At 33.1% G+C, this 6,513-nt stretch overlaps 1 long non-coding RNA gene across 1 annotated transcript; it reads right to left on the reverse strand.

Annotated features, from left to right (window-relative positions):
- Nucleotides 1-3,775: 3,775 nt before the first annotated feature.
- Nucleotides 3,776-6,214, reverse strand: LOC140487673 (uncharacterized). The gene is made up of 4 exons (XR_011962858.1): nt 6,142-6,214; nt 4,962-5,047; nt 4,205-4,265; nt 3,776-3,931 (listed from the first exon to the last, which is right to left on the reverse strand). It is a non-coding gene; the product is annotated as an uncharacterized lncRNA (long non-coding RNA).
- Nucleotides 6,215-6,513: the final 299 nt, after the last annotated feature.

Consider the following 6,513-nt stretch of genomic DNA (forward strand, 5'->3'; position numbering starts at 1 on the left):
CATATCTGTACTAAAGTAGAATTATTGGTTTAAACAATATAAGTCAACATTAACGACTGAGCTGAAATATCGCACATCAATTGCATGAACTGCATAGAATCGTAAGTAAATGCTTACTGTTGTCATTTGTCCCAGGAACAATAAGATACTCACTCAGGTTATTCCACTGAATCAGCTGATGATGAATATCTTTGTGTCGCTTTATGTGCACTGTTTTGTGTGAACATTGATTTCAATAAATTTAGATATTTACATGAATTAGGAACAGACTGATAACTGGGTGTGAAAGATCTTATTTAAGATGAGAATTTTTACGTATTCCCTAGGTTTGCTGAACAAAACACTGTTAAGTCATCATGCAATAAACTGGATGCGAGAGAAATATGCAAATTCAATTTTCAAATGAATGCACTCGGATATATTCACAACATTTCAATCTTACATTCAATATAAATAGATGAATGGAAAGCTAAAAACAAATTTCAGACAACTCATAAACAGATCAATAACTAAAAATTGATATATAGTAGGAAGTGGCATTTGTTTATTTTACTGAAGAAGAACTTAATTTTTTTTCCTCATATTTATACCTTGAAGCATCAAGTTCTATGTGCAGTCTGAACTCAGTTCTTCAGAACAAAAGAAAATCAAGGAATATCTTTAGTTTGCATGTTTCATCTTTGTGAGTGCAACATTACCAAATATTTTGCAAAGAATATTGATTGAGTGGAATTAGATACATTCTGTTATTAGCGGACTGAAGAAAATATATAGCAGATACTGTGATTATTGGAATGAACAACAAATGAAAACATATCTAATGTTGAATTGAAAGGCAATTCATTCGATTCTTAGATATTTTCTTCTCAACATTCAGAACTGCTCTGGCACAGCTCGGTGCAAGGTGGGAATTGAAATTGTATCCTCTGGTCTGGTAACAGAGACACGACCAGAGTTGCACAAGATTCCTTCATAACATTCCCAACCAGGCTGGGCAGGGCTGAAAACATCTGAAAATTATCAGATGTTTATTGTGATAATTAGATTGGAATTAAATGGTTGGATACTGTGTGCAATCTTCTGAAAATTCAGTAGTAATTTCAATAAAGATGGGAGTTAACAAATGTCTTAATTTAACATGACTTTTATGATCACTTGTGGAACGACAACTTGACAGAATTGTGTGATTACTGTGCATTATAAATAAAAATGAATATAATTATTCTATATGTTCATAAGTTCCACATTTTCTGAAATGCAAATTACAATGTTTTTGATCTATATGTAAATTGGAACAAAATGATGAATTGGTCAATTAATGTGCCTATTCAGCTGAAGACAACTTTCATTCTTTCTGAAATATACGATTTCTAAGAAGTCACCATTTCCTGTGGTTATTTAATGAAAGAAGAGAGATGCCAACCCTTTTTTGTGTGCTTCAAAAAATTCATGGGGATTTCAATGATTTTGCACGTGAAAAATATTCAATTGTTATTGTGATTAAAAACACAATAAATGTTAACATTGAAGTGATTTCCAATCAAATCACTTCAAAAGTGTTTCCAAGTTTAAAATGAAAAGCAGTATTCAGAATGATTGAGTGATTGTTCATTGCAATGTCCTTGCATTAGTTATTATATGAAGACATAGTTCCACATGTACACCCCTTACTGAATTGAACAATTATTAGGTTTTGGCAACAAATCGATTTGAAATATTTTATTAATGAATTTAAGAATAATGAGGTATCTCCTCTTACTATTCTACTGAGTAATGTTAAGAAGCGAAGAGAAATATTGCAGTGTAAATTAACTGGTGTTCTCTGAATTTCAATGGCTGAGAAGATTGTGATCTTTCAAATGAGCAAAAGTCAGATATTTACAAATGATGTTGCAATGGCAATTATTGGTCTTTTGTGGGTATATTGGCCTTATCAAACAAGTTTTAATGTTGCAGCACTCACACCAAGAAATATGGAAGATATTAAAAGCACATTAACTTAGGCTTTATAACAAGTACAAAGTATTGTGTAATTATTGTAATTGATCATTGTTTCTAAAATCCTGATAGATAAATTGACTTAATATTTTGAATGCACTTTGCTCAGATGTCGATTGTATATTCATGAAGATTAATAAACTGAAAATTAAAATATAAAACGTGGCTTTAATAATTACAAAATCTCAGCAACAATTGAACATCGTTCAACTTTTTTTGGTCGGTTCATGTCTATTTTATTAATGTAACTTTTATCATGATAAATGTTTAGATAAATGTCAGAACTAGGAAGAAAATAATGAGGATGGGAAAGTGAGTATTACTATGAACTAAACATCAAGTTAATGACATTTGGTACAGGAAGTCATTATGTTGCAAAAAACTAATAACTGTGTGATTATCATTCATTGACAACTAATGTTGGAAGAAAATAAAACTATCTCAAAATAAAATTAAAATAAATATCATTTTAGAGGTCACATGATTTGAAAAACAGAAATTGTCACTTAATGTGACATTTGAGCTGAAGAATCGTTCTTCCCCCGCCACCCCCATGTGTAGTCCTTTCAATAATTTAAATTTTAGTATAAGTTGAATTAAATAACAAATGGATGTTCCTCCATTGTTTTCTTGAAAATAAAAATTAAAAAAATTAACATGAAATGATATCGCTCTGCAAGGAATAATTTCACAGATAATAAGTGTTTGTATTTAATTTAAATGTCACCATAGCTGTAGGAGTGATTTCCCCTGACAGTGAATGAAGACTGAGGAGATAGGCCGAACTCAGACAAGTGGAAGATGTTTACTCATACTGCAATCAGTTAATGCAGGGATCATCCCCCGAGGCCAATCTAGGAAGGGAGGTCCATGACACACTGTAACGTGTACAGTAAAAAAACGTATTCTTACACACCTTCTGTATTACAATGTCTACATGCAATATGGTTACAGTCCTTCCCTCATGATACAGACACCCGATCCTGTAGAACACCTAATCTTGGATGAACATCGCTATGGATAGCCCCAGCTTCCTATTGCTTCATGGTGTTTGACAGGTGCTATAATCTCCAGGCCATGGGATCTCTGTGCATTTTATTTCCTCACATTACAAAATTAATTGCTGCAGTCCTTTGGGCCTCTCACTATGCCTTATTTACGATTCTCAAGAATATGTAATTAGAAACTTTTTAAATGTTCTGTGCAACTTTAAAATAGTAACTATTTCTGACAATCAAACCCTGTCTGTTTCCCTGACAGCCGCTGTGGAAGTTAGCTGGGCTCTATCCTGCAGTTGGTGTTTATTCATTCACTGGCACAATTATTCTTTCATTAATGAAAGTCAGGGTTGGTCATTTTTCTGTGTGCCTGCATTCTCTTATCACTATCTGGAATATGATTGTCTGGAATTGCATGCTTATGGACTTGGAGTAGGATTGTACAAAATGTTCTTTTTTAAACTTAAGACTGAAACAGACTGTTCGTCTTATTTATCTCCCCTCCACCATTTTGTGTTTTAATTCTAAGGCAGGCTGCTTGGGGCTTCCCTACAGCAGCAAATCAACAAGAATTTCAGCATTAAAATAAAAATCAGCATTCGCTACCATTAGGAAACAGTACCATGCAATATGCTTACGTCACTGAGACTTAATTCCACACTTAAAGCCGACTATACTGATTTGATCAATGAATACATATTAGATATAAGTAACAATTAGTGTTAAACATAGTCACTGTAATCTTAAAATGATTAGAAATGTCATATTACAATCCGCAACATGTAGAATTGGAGTCTAAAACAATCAGACGTATCTTCATTTGTAAGGCCGAATATGAATCCAATGCTTTCTGTGAACATTCAAATGAGAAGATATCAGATATTTCCTGTCAGTGTTGGATGAGGAATCATTGCTTGGTTTGTGGTTGTGTTGACCTGGAATAAAAGATAATGTTTTCTTTGTAAAATTGGCACTACGAAATAATGATTTAAATTAAAATGTGAATCTCACGATATTTGTTACAAAACCTAAATTGAATTACTGTGTGATTGTTGGACTAACAATGAATTGGTAATCTATTTTAGAACACTGACACATTAAGTGATTCAATATTTCCAAACGGGTTAGCTGTGATATGGTACTAAGCACATATGCCCTTACTTAAAATTTAAAATCATGGCAATTGAAAGAAAGATAAATACACATACCATGCGCTTATTGTAAATTCATGCAAAATACAACTGCGGAATATGTTTAAAGCAGTTTTTCCTATAATGAAAAGATAACAAGAATGATTAGCAGCAGGATGTAATCGCAAAAAAAAATCATTCAATGTGACTATTCAGCTGCAGGCAGCTCCCCTTCCTTACACACATGCACAACTTCCAACAATTCAAAATTTACTGATAAAGAAAACATACGCATGTAAATTCTTTTTTCTTGTTGACAAAAAAGTCACAAATTTGAATTTATTTTAGCTTTAAAATATTTAACTATTACTGTGATCAGAAATACAACAAATCTTCATGTTGAAGAAAAATCAAATCAAATCAAATCAAATCAAAATACACATCGATATTCACAATAATTGGGAGAGTGAACACAACAATATCTTTCCATCAGTTAATGTACTGAGCCATAATTCCACTTTATATCCCTTACTGGATTGATCAATTATTAGATATTAACAATAACTAAATTATTAATATGCTATGATTGAACTGAATATTAATGAGAAATCTCATTAATGTTTGAACGAGCAATGTGTCAACATAAACAGTAATTATTAGTGAAATGTCTAAGATATCTCTTCATCGATGAGGCTGAAATTACTTTGATTGTTGAAACGAGTAGCATTCAGATATTTATAATGAGCATTGGCTGGAAATCAATGCTTTTTGGTGTAGACCTGAAAGATTTTGTTATTGTAGTATAGGCAGTAAGAAATTATGATGTGCATCTCACCTTACTGAATATTTTCAAGTTTTCTAACAGGTTTCTGGTCCAATCTTCAGTTTAACATGGGTAATGTTGGGTCAGAACATCAATAACTGCAAACATTTTAAACACATCTCCATCAAAGTTGCTAATCTGATAATTCAGAACAAATATCAAAAAATTACCTCTGTAAATTTAATTGACTATATTTTTAGATTGTAGTCAAGTTCGTTATCTACTTATTTCCTTCCTATTTCTGACACCAGTGGCTAAATATTGATTAGATTAAATGTCATATGAGATAGACATTAGCTTTCTCTCAAAGATCTGTACAGCACAGGAATGGGCCATTTGGCCCTTAACGTTGTGCTGAACATAATGTAAAAGAAACTCATCCCTTCTGCCTACCCTTGGTCCATATCCTTCCAAATTATCGAAATGAACATTAAAGAGCCTTAATGTATCTGCTTCCATCACCAATCCGGGAAGTTCATTCCAGACACCAATCACTCCGTGTACAAAACAAATTGCCCCTTACATGCCCATTGAACTTTCCCTCCTAACCTTAAACACATGTCACATAGTTTTTGACGCTTCAACTCTGGGAAAAACTTTCTGACCGTCAACCCTATCTACGTATCTAATGATTGTACAGACTTCCATCAAGTCTTCCCCCAGTCTCTGCCACTTCACAAAAAAACAATCTGAATTTTTCTCGCCTCTCCAAATCCAGGCAGCATCCTGGTAAACGCCCTATGTACCCTCTCCAAAGCCTCCATACCCTTCCTGGAACATGGCGAACAAAAGTGAATACAATACTTTAAGTATGCCTTAACCAAAGTGTTAAAATGTTACAACATGACTTACTGACTCTTGTAACCAGTTCCCTGACCAATAAAGGCAAGCATGCCATTTGCCTTCCTAACCACCTAATTACTTGCATGGTCACTTTCAGGGAGCCATGGTCTTAAACGCCAAGATCCCTTTGAATAATAAAGCTGTCAGGGTCCTGCCATTAACTATCTACTTTTTTTTAACATTTGAGCTTCCAAAGTGAAACACCTCACACTTGTATGGATTAAACTTCACCTTTAATTACTCTACCCATATCTGCAATTTATCTTTTTCCTGCTGCATTATTTGACAACACTCTACATTGTCCCCAACTGCACTGAACGTTATATCATCTGCAAACTTATTAACTCACCCAATTAGATTTTAATCCATGTCACTTCTATATAATTGCATCGCAAACAGAAGGGTTCCAGTACAGATCCCTGTGGAAAAAAGACAGAAAATGAGGGAAATGCAGAATTCTTGAAGAAATGAGGTTTTTTCAATGACAGAATAATTCTGATGAATAATCTTCTAAAGTGTGATTTTTAAAAAAATTAACCCAATATTTTAATTGAGTTTATTGATCTTAATGAATATCCAGTACAAACTGCTTTGAAAATATTTTATCATTTTAAGTGTTGCGTTCTCACATGAAATATTATTTAATTGTTCTTTCAATTATCACACGATCATGAGATTAACATTTTCGTTTAATCCATTATTTATTAGAGCCAGTATCATA

Source organism: Chiloscyllium punctatum, chromosome 17 (assembly GCF_047496795.1).
Source record: "Chiloscyllium punctatum isolate Juve2018m chromosome 17, sChiPun1.3, whole genome shotgun sequence".
NCBI classification, from domain to species: Eukaryota; Metazoa; Chordata; class Chondrichthyes; order Orectolobiformes; family Hemiscylliidae; genus Chiloscyllium; species Chiloscyllium punctatum.